A 14,977-nucleotide genomic window follows, 5' to 3' on the forward strand; every position below is an offset into this window, starting at 1 on the left:
TAGAATATTTTCGGGTTGGTATAAATCAGTAACCACCGACACTTAGAATATTTTCGGGTTGGTATAAATCAGTAACCACTGACACTTAGAATTTTTTCGGGTCGGTACAAATCAGTAACCACTGACACTTAGAATATTTTCGGGTTGGTATAAATCAGTAACCACCGACACTTAGAATATTTTCGAGTTGGTATAAATCAGTAACCACTGACACTTAGAATTTTTTCGAGTTGGTATAAATCAGTAACCACTGACACTTAGAATATTTTCGGGTTGGTATAAATCAGTAACCACCGACACTTAGAATATTTTCGAGTTGGTATAAATCAGTAACCACTGACACTTAGAATATTTTCGACTTGGTATAAATCAGTAACCACTGACACTTAGAATATTTTCGGGTTGGTATAAATCAGTAACCACCGACACTTAGAATATTTTCGAGTTGGTATAAATCAGTAACCACCGACACTTAGAATTTTTTCGAGTTGGTATAAATCAGTAACCACTGACACTTAGAATATTTTCGGGTTGGTATAAATCAGTAACCACCGACACTTAGAATATTTTCGAGTTGGTATAAATCAGTAACCACTGACACTTAGAATTTTTTCGAGTTGGTATAAATCAGTAACCACTGACACTTAGAATATTTTCGACTTGGTATAAATCAGTAACCACTGACACTTAGAATATTTTCGGGTAGGTATAAATCAGTAACCACCGACACTTAGAATATTTTCGAGTTGGTATATAATCAGTAACCACCGACACTTAGAATTTTTTCGAGTTGGTATAAATCAGTAACCACTGACACTTAGAATTTTTTCGGGTTGGTATAAATCAGTAACCACCGACACTTAGAATATTTTCGAGTTGGTATAAATCAGTAACCACTGACACTTAGAATTTTTTCGGGTCGGTATAAATCAGTAACCACTGACACTTAGAATTTTTTCGAGTTGGTATAAATCAGTAACCACTGACACTTAGAATATTTTCGGGTTGGTATAAATCAGTAACCACTGACACTTAGAATTTTTTCGACTTGGTATAAATCAGTAACCACTGACACTTAGAATTTTTTCGGGTTGGTATAAATCAGTAACCACTGACACTTAGAATATTTTCGGGTTGGTATAAATCAGTAACCACTGACACTTAGAATTTTTTCGGGTTGGTATAAATCAGTAACCACCGACACTTAGAATTTTTTCGGCTCAGTAGAAATCAGTAACCAAGCGCATTTTTGAATTGGTTACTGATTTCTCCGTTCGAGTTGCGGCTGCGGTTGGCTTCAAATAGTGGTGGGGGCTTAATTATCGCCGAGGGGAGCATGTCCCGGTGGTGTGGCCGAGGATGGAGTGCCTTTTGAAGGGGGTGTTTCTGAATTTGGACCCTTTTTGAGTTGCATGGCCGGATGGGTGTGGTTTTGAAGGGTGTGTCTGTCTGGAGTGGCACCGGCGTTGGTGTGAGGCTGAGGGTGGGCGTTCGGTTCCTGGTTAGGGATAGGGAAAGGGTGAGACTTAGCTTTAGTGCTCGTGCCCCCGATTTTGGTAATGTTTGACGTCAATTTTCCAAGGAGGCGAATGCAAGGCTTCAGAGGGACTTTGAGTGTTCGGGGGCGGGGTAGCTCAGCCGGATTTGCCCCGGCGGTTCTGCGGACGGTGTTGACTTCGAGGGCGGACCGGCCCCCGTGTTCAGTCCGAATATCGTGCATTGTTAACGGCGGGAAGTGTTCCAAAAGGGAATGGGATTGAATGTGACTGCTGAAGCCGACTTTGAGACCTGTAACGCGGGTAGCTCAGCCGGATTTGACCCGGCGGTTCTGGCGACGGTCTCGCCTTCGAGGGGGGAGCGCCCCGCGTGTTCAGGCCGAATTTTGTGCATTTCCATCGGCGGGAAGAGGTCCAAACGGGAATGGGATTGAATGTGACTGCTGAAGCCGACATTGAGACCTCTAACGCGGGTAGCTCGGCAGGATTTGACCCGGCGGTTCTGCCGAAGGTCTCACCTTCGAGGGGGGAGCGTCCCGCGTGTTCAGGCCGAATATCGTGCATTGTTAACGGCGGGAAGTGTTCCAAACGTGAATGGGATTGAATGTGACTGCTGAAGCCGACATTGAGACCTCTAACGCGGGTAGCTCGGCCGGATTTGACCCGGCGGTTCTGGCGACGGTCTCGCCTTCGAGGGGGGAGCGTCCCGCGTGTTCAGGCCGAATTTTGTGCATTTCCATCGGCGGGAAGAGGTCCAAACGGGAATGGGATTGAATGTGACTGCTGAAGCCGACATTGAGACCTCTAACGCGGGTAGCTCGGCAGGATTTGACCCGGCGGTTCTGCCGAAGGTCTCACCTTCGAGGGGGGAGCGTCCCGCGTGTTCAGGCCGAATATCGTGCATTGTTAACGGCGGGAAGTGTTCCAAAAGGGAATGGGATTGAATGTGACTGCTGAAGCCGACATTGAGACCTCTAACGCGGGTAGCTCGGCCGGATTTGACCCGGCGGTTCTGGCGACGGTCTCGCCTTCGAGGGGGGAGCGTCCCGCGTGTTCAGGCCGAATTTTGTGCATTTCCATCGGCGGGAAGAGGTCCAAACGGGAATGGGATTGAATGTGACTGCTGAAGCCGACATTGAGACCTCTAACGCGGGTAGCTCGGCCGGATTTGACCCGGCGGTTCTGCCGAAGGTCTCACCTTCGAGGGGGGAGCGTCCCGCGTGTTCAGGCCGAGTTTTGTGCATTTCCATCGGCGGGAAGAGGTCCAAACGGGAATGGGATTGAATGTGACTGCTGAAGCCGACATTGAGACCTCTAACGCGGGTAGCTCGGCCGGATTTGACCCGGCGGTTCTGCCGAAGGTCTCAGCTTCGAGGGGGGAGCGCCCACCGTGTACAGGCCGATTTTCATGCATTTCCAACCGTGGGAAGGGGTCCGAAAGGGGATGGGGGTGAACGTGACTGCTCAACCCGACTTTGAGACCTCTAACGCGGGTAGCTCAGCCGGATTTGACCCGGCGGTTCTGGCGACGGTCTCGCCTTCGAGGGGGGAGCGTCCCGCGTGTTCAGGCCGAATTTTGTGCATTTCCATCGGCGGGAAGAGGTCCAAACGGGAATGGGATTGAATGTGACTGCTGAAGCCGACATTGAGACCTCTAACGCGGGTAGCTCGGCCGGATTTGACCCGGCGGTTCTGCCGAAGGTCTCACCTTCGAGGGGGGAGCGTCCCGCGTGTTCAGGCCGAATTTTGTGCATTTCCATCGGCGGGAAGAGGTCCAAACGGGAATGGGATTGAATGTGACTGCTGAAGCCGACATTGAGACCTCTAACGCGGGTAGCTCGGCCGGATTTGACCCGGCGGTTCTGCCGAAGGTCTCACCTTCGAGGGGGGAGCGCCCACCGTGTACAGGCCGATTTTCATGCATTTCCAACCGTGGGAAGGGGTCCGAAAGGGGATGGGGGTGAACGTGACTGCTCAACCCGACTTTGAGACCTGTAACGCGGGTAGCTCAGCCGGATTTGACCCGGCGGTTCTGGCGACGGTCTCGCCTTCGAGGGGGGGAGCGTCCCGCGTGTTCAGGCCGAATTTTGTGCATTTCCATCGGCGGGAAGAGGTCCAAACGGGAATGGGATTGAATGTGACTGCTGAAGCCGACATTGAGACCTCTAACGCGGGTAGCTCGGCCGGATTTGACCCGGCGGTTCTGCCGAAGGTCTCACCTTCGAGGGGGGAGCGTCCCGCGTGTTCAGGCCGAATTTTGTGCATTTCCATCGGCGGGAAGAGGTCCAAACGGGAATGGGATTGAATGTGACTGCTGAAGCCGACATTGAGACCTCTAACGCGGGTAGCTCGGCCGGATTTGACCCGGCGGTTCTGCCGAAGGTCTCACCTTCGAGGGGGGAGCGCCCACCGTGTACAGGCCGATTTTCATGCATTTCCAACCGTGGGAAGGGGTCCGAAAGGGGATGGGGGGTGAACGTGACTGCTCAACCCGACTTTGAGACCTGTAACGCGGGTAGCTCAGCCGGATTTGACCCGGCGGTTCTGGCGACGGTCTCGCCTTCGAGGGGGGAGCGTCCCGCGTGTTCAGGCCGAATTTTGTGCATTTCCATCGGCGGGAAGAGGTCCAAACGGGAATGGGATTGAATGTGACTGCTGAAGCCGACATTGAGACCTCTAACGCGGGTAGCTCGGCCGGATTTGACCCGGCGGTTCTGCCGAAGGTCTCACCTTCGAGGGGGGAGCGTCCCGCGTGTTCAGGCCGAATTTTGTGCATTTCCATCGGCGGGAAGAGGTCCAAACGGGAATGGGATTGAATGTGACTGCTGAAGCCGACATTGAGACCTCTAACGCGGGTAGCTCGGCCGGATTTGACCCGGCGGTTCTGCCGAAGGTCTCACCTTCGAGGGGGGAGCGCCCACCGTGTACAGGCCGATTTTCATGCATTTCCAACCGTGGGAAGGGGTCCGAAAGGGGATGGGGGTGAACGTGACTGCTCAACCCCGACTTTGAGACCTGTAACGCGGGTAGCTCAGCCGGATTTGACCCGGCGGTTCTGGCGACGGTCTCGCCTTCGAGGGGGGAGCGCCCCGCGTGTTCAGGCCGAATTTTGTGCATTTCCATCGGCGGGAAGAGGTCCAAACGGGAATGGGATTGAATGTGACTGCTGAAGCCGACATTGAGACCTCTAACGCGGGTAGCTCGGCAGGATTTGACCCGGCGGTTCTGCCGAAGGTCTCACCTTCGAGGGGGGAGCGCCCACCGTGTACAGGCCGATTTTCATGCATTTCCAACCGTGGGAAGGGGGCCGAAAGGGGATGGGGGTGAATGTGACTGCTCAACCCGACTTTGAGGCATCTAACCCGGGTAGCTCAGCCGGGTTTGACCCGGCGGTTCTGCCGACTGCCTCGCCTTCGAGGGGGGAGCGTCCCCCGTGTACAGGCCGATTTTCATGCATTTCGAACCGTGGGAAGTGGCCCAAAAGGGGATGGGGGTGAATGTGACTGCTCAACCCGACTTTGGCGCTTCCGAGCCGGGTAGCCCGGCCGGGTTTGACCCGGCGGTTCTGCCGTCGGTCTCGCCTTCGAGGGCGGAGCCTCCCCCGTGTACAGGCCGATTTTCATGCATTTGCAACGGTGGGAAGTTGCCCAAAAGTCGATGGGAGTGAATGTGACTGCTCAACCCGACTTTGAGACTTTTAAGCCGGGTAGCTCAGCTGCCGACGGTCTCGCCTTCGAGGGGGAGCCTCCCCCGTGTACAGGCCGATTTTCGTGCATTTTCCAACGGTGGGAAGAGGTTCAAAAGGGGATGGGAGTGAATGTGACTGCTCAACCCCGACTCTGAGGCTTCTAACCCGGGTAGCTCGGCCGGGTTGATCCGGCGGTTCTGCCGACGGTCTCGTCTTCGAGGCCGGTGCCTCCCCCGTGTACAGGGCCGATTTTCGTGCATTTCCAACGGTGGGAAGTGGTCCAAAAGGGAATGGGGGTGGACGTGTCTGCTCATACCGACTTTGAGGACTTGTAAGCCGGGTAGCTCAGCCGGGTTTGACCCGGCGGTTCTGCCGACGGTCTCGCCTTCGAGGGGGGAGCCTCCCCCGTGTACAGGCCGATTTCCGTGCATTTCCAACGGTGGGAAGAGGTTCAAAAGGGGATGGGAGTGAAATGTGACTGCTCAACCCGACTCTGAGGCTTCTAACCCGGGTAGCTCGGCCGGGTTTGATCCGGCGGTTCTGCCGACGGTCTCGTCTTCGAGGCCGGTGCCTCCCCCGTGTACAGGCCGATTTTCGTGCATTTCCAACGGTGGGAAGAGGTTCAAAAGGGGATGGGGGTGAATGCGACTGCTCAACCCGACTCTGAGGCTTCTAACCCGGGTAGCCCGGCCGGGTTTGACCCCGGCGGTTCTGCCGTCGGTCTCGCCTTCGAGGGCGGAGCCTCCCCCGTGTACAGGCCGATTTTCATGCATTTGCAACGGTGGGAAGTTGCCCAAAAGTCGATGGGAGGTGAATGTGGACTGCTCAACCCGACTTTGAGACTTTTAAAGCCGGGTAGCTCAGCCGGGGTTTGACCCGGCGGTTCTGCCGGACGGTCTCGCCTTCGAGGGGGGAGCCTCCCCCGTGTACAGGCCGATTTTCGTGCATTTCCAACGGTGGGAAGAGGTTCAAAAGGGGATGGGAGTGAATGTGACTGCTCAACCCGACTCTGAGGCTTCTAACCCGGGTAGCTCGGCCGGGTTTGATCCGGCGGTTCTGCCGACGGTCTCGTCTTCGAGGCCGGTGCCTCCCCCGTGTACAGGGCCGATTTTCGTGCATTTCCAACGGTGGGAAGTGGTCCAAAAGGGAATGGGGGTGGACGTGTCTGCTCATACCGACTTTGAGACTTGTAAGCCGGGTAGCTCAGCCGGGTTTGTTCCGGCGGTTCTGCCGACGGTCTCGTCATCGAGGGGGGAGCCTCCCCCGTGTCCAGGCCGATTTTCATGCATTTCCAAACCGTGGGAAGTGGTCCAAAAGGAATGGGGGTGAATGTGACTGCTCATACCGACTTTGAGACTTTTAAGCCGGGTAGCTCAGCCGGGTTTGACCCGGCGGTTCTGCCGACGGTCTCGCCTTCGAGGGGGGAGCGTCCCCCCCGTGTTCAGGCCGAATTTTGTGCAATTCGAACCGTGGGAAGTTGCCCAAAAGTCGATGGGAGTGAATGTGACTGCTCAACCCGACTTTGAGACTTGTAAGCCGGGTAGCTCAGCCGGGTTTGACCCGGCGGTTCTGCCGACGGTCTCGTCTTCGAGGCGGGTGCCTCCCCCGTGTACAGGCCGATTTTCATGCATTTCGTACCGTGGGAAGCGGTCCAAAAGGGGATGGGAGTGAACGTGACTGCTCATACCGACTTTGGCGCTTCCGAGCCGGGTAGCTCAGCCGGGTTTGACCCGGCGGTTCTGCCGACGGTCTCGCCTTCGAGGGGGGAGCGTCCCCCGTGTTCAGGCCGAATCTTGTGCATTTCGAACCGTGGGAAGTTGCCCAAAAGTCGATGGGAGTGAATGTGACGCTCAACCCGACTTTGAGACTTGTAAGCCGGGTAGCTCAGGCCGGGTTTGACCCGGCGGTTCTGCCGACGGTCTCGTCTTCGAGGCGGATGCCACCCCCGTGTACAGGCCGATTTTCGTGCATTTCCAACCGTGGGAAGTGGTCTAAAAGTCGATGGGAGTGAACGTGACTGCTCAACCCGACTCTGAGGCTTCTAACCCGGGTAGCTCGGCCGGGTTTTGACCCGGCGGTTCTGCCGACGGTCCTCGTCTTCGAGGCGGGTGCCTCCCCCGTGTACAGGCCGATTTTCGTGCATTTCGAACCGTGGGAAGTGGTCTAAAAGTCGATGGGAGTGAACGTGACTGCTCAACCCGACTTTGAGACTTGTAAGCCGGGTAGCTCAGCCAGGTTTGACCCGGCGGTTCTGCCGACGGTCTCGCCTTCGAGGGCGGACCCTCCCCCGTGTTACAGGCCGGTTTTCGTGCATTTCGAACCGTGGGAAGTGATCCAAAAGGGAATGGGGGTGAACGTGACTGCCCAACCCGGCTTTGAGACTTGTAAGCCGGGTAGCTCAGCCGGGTTGGACCCGGCGGTTCTGCCGACGGTCTCGACTTCGAGGCGGGTGCCTCCCCCGTGTACAGGCCGATTTTCATGCATTTGCAACGGTGGGAAGTTGCCCAAAAGTCGATGGGAGTGAATGTGACTGCTCAACCCGACTTCGAGACTTGTAAGCCGGGTAGCTCAGCCGGGTTTGACCCGGCGGTTCTGCCGACGGTCTCGCCTTCGAGGGGGGAGCCTCCCCCGTGTACAGGCCGATTTTCGTGCATTTCCAACGGTGGGAAGAGGTTCAAAAGGGGATGGGAGTGAATGTGACTGCTCAACCCGACTTTGGCGCTTCCGAGCCGGGTAGCTCAGCCGGGTTTGACCCGGCGGGTCTGCCGACGGTCTCGTCTTCGAGGCGGGTGCCTCCCCCGTATACAGGCCGATTTTCATGCATTTCGAACCGTGGGAAGTGGTCCAAAAGGGAATGGGGGTGGACGTGTCTGCTCATACCGACTTTGAGACTTGTAAGCCGGGTAGCTCAGCCGGGTTTGTTCCGGCGGTTCTGCCGACGGTCTCGTCTTCGAGGCGGGTGCCTCCCCCGTGTACAGGCCGATTTTCGTGCATTTCGAACCGTGGGAAGTGGTCCAAAAGGGGATGGGAGTGAATGTGACTGCTCAACCCGACTTTGGCGCTTCCGAGCCGGGTAGCTCAGCCGGGTTTGACCCGGCGGGTCTGCCGACGGTCTCGTCTTCGAGGCGGGTGCCTCCCCCGTATACAGGCCGATTTTCATGCATTTCGAACCGTGGGAAGTGGTCCAAAAGGGAATGGGGGTGGACGTGTCTGCTCATACCGACTTTGAGACTTGTAAGCCGGGTAGCTCAGCCGGGTTTGATCCTGCGGTTCTGCCGACGGTCTCGCCTTCGAGGGGGAGCCTCCCCCGTGTTCAGTCCGATTTCCATGCATTTCCAACCGTGGGAAGTTGCCCAAAAGGGGATGGGAGTGAATGTGACTGCTCAACCCGACTTTGGCGCTTCCGAGCCGGTTAGCACAGCCGGGTTTGACCCGGCGGTTCTGCCGACAGTCTCCTCTTCGAGGCGGGTGCCTCCCCCGTGTACAGGCCGATTTCCGTGCATTTCGAACCGTGGGAAGTGGTCCAAACGTCGATGGGAGTGAATGTGACTGCTCAACCCGACTTTGGCGCTTCCGAGCCGGGTAGCTCAGCCGGGTTTGACCCGGCGGTTCTGCCGACGGTCTCGTCTTCGAGGCGGGTGCCTCCCCCGTGTACAGGCCGATTTTCATGCATTTGGAACCGTGGGAAGTGGTCCAAAAGGGAATGGGGGTGGACGTGACTGCTCATACCGACTTTGAGACTTGTAAGCCGGGTAGCTCGGCCGGGTTTGACCCGGCGGTTCTGCCGACGGTCTCGCCTTCGAGGGGGGAGGCCTCCCCCGTGTTTCAGTCCGATTTTCGTGCATTTCCCACGGTGGGAAATGGTATCTTTCATTACGGGGGACAAGGGTCTGAAGCGGTGAAGTCAGTAACCGGCATAGTTAAGGAAAGGGTTCGAATTTTCTCAACAGTACGAAAAAAGTGAGCAGGGAAGCTAGAGAAGGTGTCAGTGAGTCCCAAACGAGTGAAACCGCAAAACTTAGGGAAATGCCCGAAAGCGTTTTAAAGGGTGAAATCGGGAACGAGGAAATGATGGGAAAGTGCCTGAAAGTGCTAAATGAGTAAACAGAAAAACGAAGAAAAATGTTTGAAAAGAAGAAGTGAGTAACCAGGAAAACTTAGAAAAATGTTCAAAACGAAGAAATCAGTAACCAGGAAAACTTAGAAAAATGATCAAAAAGAAGAAATGAGTAACCAGGAAAACTTAGAAAAATGTTTAAAAAGAAGAAATCAGTAACCAGGAAAACTTAGGAAAATGTTTAAAAAGAAGAAATCAGTAACCAGAAAAACTGCGAAAAATGTTTAAAAAGAAGAAATGAGTAACCAGAAAAACTTAGAAAAAATGTTTAAAAAGAAGAAATCAGTAACCAGGAAAACTTAGAAAAATGTTTAAAAAGAAGAAATCAGTAACCAGGAAAACTTAGAAAAATGTTTAAAAAGAAGAAATCAGTAACCAGGAAAACTTAGAAAAATGTTATAAAAGAAGAAGTGAGTAACCAGAAAAACTTAGAAAAATGTTTAAAAAGAAGAAATCAGTAACCAGAAAAACTGCGAAAAATGTTTAAAAAGAAGAAATCAGTAACCAGACAAACTGCGAAAAATGTTTAAAAAGAAGAAATCAGTAACCAGGAAAACTTAGAAAAATGTTTAAAAAGAAGAAGTGAGTAACCAGAAAAACTTAGAAAAATGTTTAAAAAGAAGAAATCAGTAACCAGAAAAACTTAGAAAAATGTTTAAAAAGAAGAAATCAGTAACCAGAAAAACTGCGAAAAATGTTTAAAAAGAAGAAATCAGTAAACCAGGAAAACTTAGAAAAATGTTAAAAAGAGAAGAAATCAGTAACCAGAAAAACTGCGAAAAATGTTTAAAAAGAAGAAATCAGTAACCAGGAAAACTTAGAAAAATGTTTAAAAAGAAGAAATCAGTAACCAGAAAAACTTAGAAAAATGTTTAAAAAGAAGAAATGAGTAACCAGAAAAACTTAGAAAAATGTTTAAAAAGAAGAAATCAGTAACCAGAAAAACGGCGAAAAATGTTTAAAAAGAAGAAATCAGTAACCAGAAAAACTTAGAAAAATGTTTAAAAAGAAGAAGTGAGTAACCAGAAAAACTTAGAAAAATGTTTAAAAAGAAGAAATGAGTAACCAGAAAAACTTAGAAAAATGTTTAAAAAGAAGAAATCAGTAACCAGAAAAACTTAGAAAAATGTTTAAAAAGAAGAAATGAGTAACCAGAAAAACTTAGAAAAATGCTTAAAAAGAAGAAATCAGTAACCAGAAAAACGGCGAAAAATGTTTAAAAAGAAGAAATCAGTAACCAGAAAAACGGCGAAAAATGTTTAAAAAGAAGAAATCAGTAACCAGACAAACTGCGAAAAAATGTTTAAAAAGAAGAAATCAGTAACCAGAAAAACTGCGAAAAATGTTTAAAAAGAAGAAATCAGTAACCAGGAAAACTTAGAAAAATGTTTAAAAAGAAGAAATGAGTAACCAGGAAAACTTAGAAAAATGTTTAAAAAGAAGAAATGAGTAACCAGGAAAACTTAGAAAAATGTTTAAAAAGAAGAAATCAGTAACCAGAAAAACTTAGAAAAATGTTTAAAAAGAAGAAATCAGTAACCAGAAAAACTTAGAAAAATGTTTAAAAAGAAGAAATGAGTAACCAGAAAAACTTAGAAAAATGTTTAAAAAGAAGAAATGAGTAACCAGAAAAACTTAGAAAAATGTTTAAAAAGAAGAAATCAGTAACCAGAAAAACGGCGAAAAATGTTTAAAAAGAAGAAGTGAGTAACCAGAAAAACTTAGAAAAATGTTTAAAAAGAAGAAATGAGTAACCAGAAAAACTTAGAAAAATGTTTAAAAAGAAGAAATCAGTAACCAGAAAAACTTAGAAAAATGTTTAAAAAGAAGAAATGAGTAACCAGAAAAACTTAGAAAAATGTTTAAAAAGAAGAAATCAGTAACCAGAAAAACGGCGAAAAATGTTTAAAAAGAAGAAATCAGTAACCAGAAAAACGGCGAAAAATGTTTAAAAAGAAGAAATCAGTAACCAGACAAACTGCGAAAAATGTTTAAAAAGAAGAAATCAGTAACCAGAAAAACTTAGAAAAATGTTTAAAAAGAAGAAATCAGTAACCAGGAAAACTTGGAAAAAAAACACTTAGAAAAATTTTCAGCAAAGTGTGAAAAAATATTCTAAGTGTCAGCGGAGGAAAATGCTGCAGCATCGGGAAAGATTCGCAAACTTACACCGAACATGTGCTCCGAAGTGCCGGAGGAATTGGGTGAATTGAGCCCGGCAAATGGCCAGCTGTCGTTTTGTGCCTGCAGCCCGAAAAACTTTAACTTTGTCTGTCGCGGAAGTCCGGACCGAGAAAAATCCAAACGGTTTTGACCGGACCGAGTTCCAGACCGATGCAGTCAAATTTGGAATTCAGACCCATTCAGTGCCACTTGTAGTTTTTCCGCAGTGAGGTTGGCGGGGTACCCGGAGATATATGGGAACACGATTTTTAGAACAAAATGGCGGCGCGGGGACCGTTCTGAAAGGCAATCCGAAAAACGGTTCCACGGGCATAGCACTTTAATGACAGGTATGAGTGCATGCCGGAGAGCTCTTGGAAGTCGAATTTTTGACACTTTGTCAATTTTTTTGACAGATTTGACAAACTCTTTCTGTCTGTTCTAAGAGTCAGTCAGAGACTTGTGCGGCGGTCTTTTGACACTATTGGAGGGCGGGCAAACCCCACGTTGACTCCGGCCGTCCCTCCACAGGCGCTCGTGTCCAAAATGAAGGCGAGAGACGCGAGTGGCCTGGTTCCCTTGGGTGTTGCCAAGAAGGCTGCGGGCTGACCGTTGCCTGAGCACTCCCTAAAGCCTCTTGTGATGAGAGCAGACCTCGCCTGCCGCACGACCGGCTCTGGGAGTCGTTGGGCCGCTATTTGTGAATAGTCTGGTCCTCCTCTGCCACCCGGACAAGCGCGATGGCTCTGCCGCCCTGCGGTGCTCGTCACCAGGTTTGGGGAACACGATACTCGTAACAAAAATAAAAGGCGGCTCGGGACCTGCAGGCGAAAGGGGTCCCGTGGTGCTAAGCACGTCGACTTCGGGTCTCGGTGCAAGCCGGAGAGCTCACGGAAAGTCTAAAGTTTTCGGCACGTGGTCGAATCTTTTCAAAGGCTTACCCGGCTCTTTCCGTCCATTCTGAGAGTAAGTCAGAGGCCGGTGCGGAGGTCTCTTGACAATCGGAGGGGGTGGTGGCCCTCCGCAGGCGCTCGTGTCGAAAATGAAGGCGAGAGACGCGAGTGGCCTGGTTCCCCTGGTGTTGCCAGGAAGGCTGCGGGCTGACCCTTGCCTGAGCACTCCCTAAAGCCTCTTGTGATGAGAGCAGACCTCGCGCGCCGCACGACCGGCTCTGGGAGTCGTTGGGCCGCTATCTGTGAATAGTCTGGTCCTCCTCTGCCACCCGGCCAAGTGCGATGGCTCTGCCGCCCTGCGGTGCTCGTCACGCAGGTATGGGGCACACGATGCTCGTAACAGCAAATAAAGGCGGCTCGGGACCTGCAGGCGAAAGGGGTCCCGTGGTGCTTAGCACGTCGACTTCGGGTCTCGGTGCAAGCCGGAGAGCTCACGGAAGTCTAAAGTTTTCGGCACGTGGTCGAATCTTTTGAAAGGCTTACCCGGCTCTTTCCGTCCATTCTGAGAGTCAGTCAGAGGGCCGGTGCGGCGGTCTATTGACGACCGGAGGCTCCCATGGGTGTTGCGATGAGGGTGGAGGGCACAGAACCTTGCCTTAGCACTCCCTAATAAAGCCTCTTGTGAAGAGAGCAGACCTCGCGCGCCGCACGACCGGCTCTGGGAGTCGTTGGGCCGCTATCTGTGAATAGTCGGGTCCTCCTCTGCCACCCGGCCAAGTGCGATGGCTCTGCCGCCCTGCGGTGCTCGTCACGCAGTATGGGGCACACGATGCTCGTAACAGCAAATAAAGGCGGCTCGGGACCTGCAGGCGAAAGGGGTCCCGTGGTGCTTCGCACGTCGACTTCGGGTCTCGGTGCAAGCCGGAGAGCTCACGGAAGTCTAAAGTTTTCGGCACGTGGTCGAATCTTTTGAAAGGCTTACCCGGCTCTTTCCGTCCATTCTGAGAGTCAGTCAGAGGCCGGTGCGGCGGTCTATTGACGACCGGAGGCTCCCATGGGTGTTGCGATGAGGGTGGAGGGCACAGAACCTTGCCTTAGCACTCCCTAATAAAGCCTCTTGTGAAGAGAGCAGACCTCGCGCGCCGCACGACCGGCTCTGGGAGTCGTTTGGGCCGCTATCTGTGAATAGTCGGGTCCTCCTCTGCCACCCGGCCAAGTGCGATGGCTCTGCCGCCCTGCGGTGCTCGTCACGCAGGTATGGGGCACACGATGCTCGTAACAGCAAATAAAGGCGGCTCGGGACCTGCAGGCGAAAGGGGTCCCGTGGTGCTTCGCACGTCGACTTCGGGTCTCGGTGCAAGCCGGAGAGCTCACGGAAGTCTAAAGTTTTCGGCACGTGGTCGAATCTTTTGAAAGGCTTACCCGGCTCTTTCCGTCCATTCTGAGAGTCAGTCAGAGGCCGGTGCGGCGGTCTATTGACGACCGGAGGCTCCCATGGGTGTTGCGATGAGGGTGGAGGGCACAGAACCTTGCCTTAGCACTCCCTAATAAAGCCTCTTGTGAAGAGAGCAGACCTCGCGCGCCGCACGACCGGCTCTGGGAGTCGTTGGGCCGCTATCTGTGAATAGTCGGGTCCTCCTCTGCCACCCGGCCAAGTGCGATGGCTCTGCCGCCCTGCGGTGCTCGTCACGCAGGTATGGGGCACACGATGCTCGTAACAGCAAATAAAGGCGGCTCGGGACCTGCAGGCGAAAGGGGTCCCGTGGTGCTTCGCACGTCGACTTCGGGTCTCGGTGCAAGCCGGAGAGCTCACGGAAGTCTAAAGTTTTCGGCACGTGGTCGAATCTTTTGAAAGGCTTACCCGGCTCTTTCCGTCCATTCTGAGAGTCAGTCAGAGGCCGGTGCGGCGGTCTATTGACGACCGGAGGCTCCCATGGGTGTTGCGATGAGGGTGGAGGGCACAGAACCTTGCCTTAGCACTCCCTAATAAAGCCTCTTGTGAAGAGAGCAGACCTCGCGCGCCGCACGACCGGCTCTGGGAGTCGTTGGGCCGCTATCTGTGAATAGTCGGGTCCTCCTCTGCCACCCGGCCAAGTGCGATGGCTCTGCCGCCCTGCGGTGCTCGTCACGCAGGTATGGGGCACACGATGCTCGTAACAGCAAATAAAGGCGGCTCGGGACCTGCAGGCGAAAGGGGTCCCGTGGTGCTTCGCACGTCGACTTCGGGTCTCGGTGCAAGCCGGAGAGCTCACGGAAGTCTAAAGTTTTCGGCACGTGGTCGAATCTTTTGAAAGGCTTACCCGGCTCTTTCCGTCCATTCTGAGAGTCAGTCAGAGGCCGGTGCGGCGGTCTATTGACGACCGGAGGCTCCCATGGGTGTTGCGATGAGGGTGGAGGGCACAGAACCTTGCCTTAGCACTCCCTAATAAAAGCCTCTTGTGAAGAGAGCAGACCTCGCGCGCCGCACGACCGGCTCTGGGAGTCGTTGGGGCCGCTATCTGTGAATAGTCTGGTCCTCCTCTGCCACCCGGCTAAGTGCGATGGCTCTGCCGCCCTGCGGTGCTCGTCACCCAGGATTCCAACCCGGACCTGCGAGCGTGGTGCGAGGGGCGACCTCGCT

Source organism: Chiloscyllium punctatum, unplaced genomic scaffold (genome assembly GCF_047496795.1).
Source record: "Chiloscyllium punctatum isolate Juve2018m unplaced genomic scaffold, sChiPun1.3 scaffold_574, whole genome shotgun sequence".
NCBI lineage: Eukaryota > Metazoa > Chordata > Chondrichthyes > Orectolobiformes > Hemiscylliidae > Chiloscyllium > Chiloscyllium punctatum.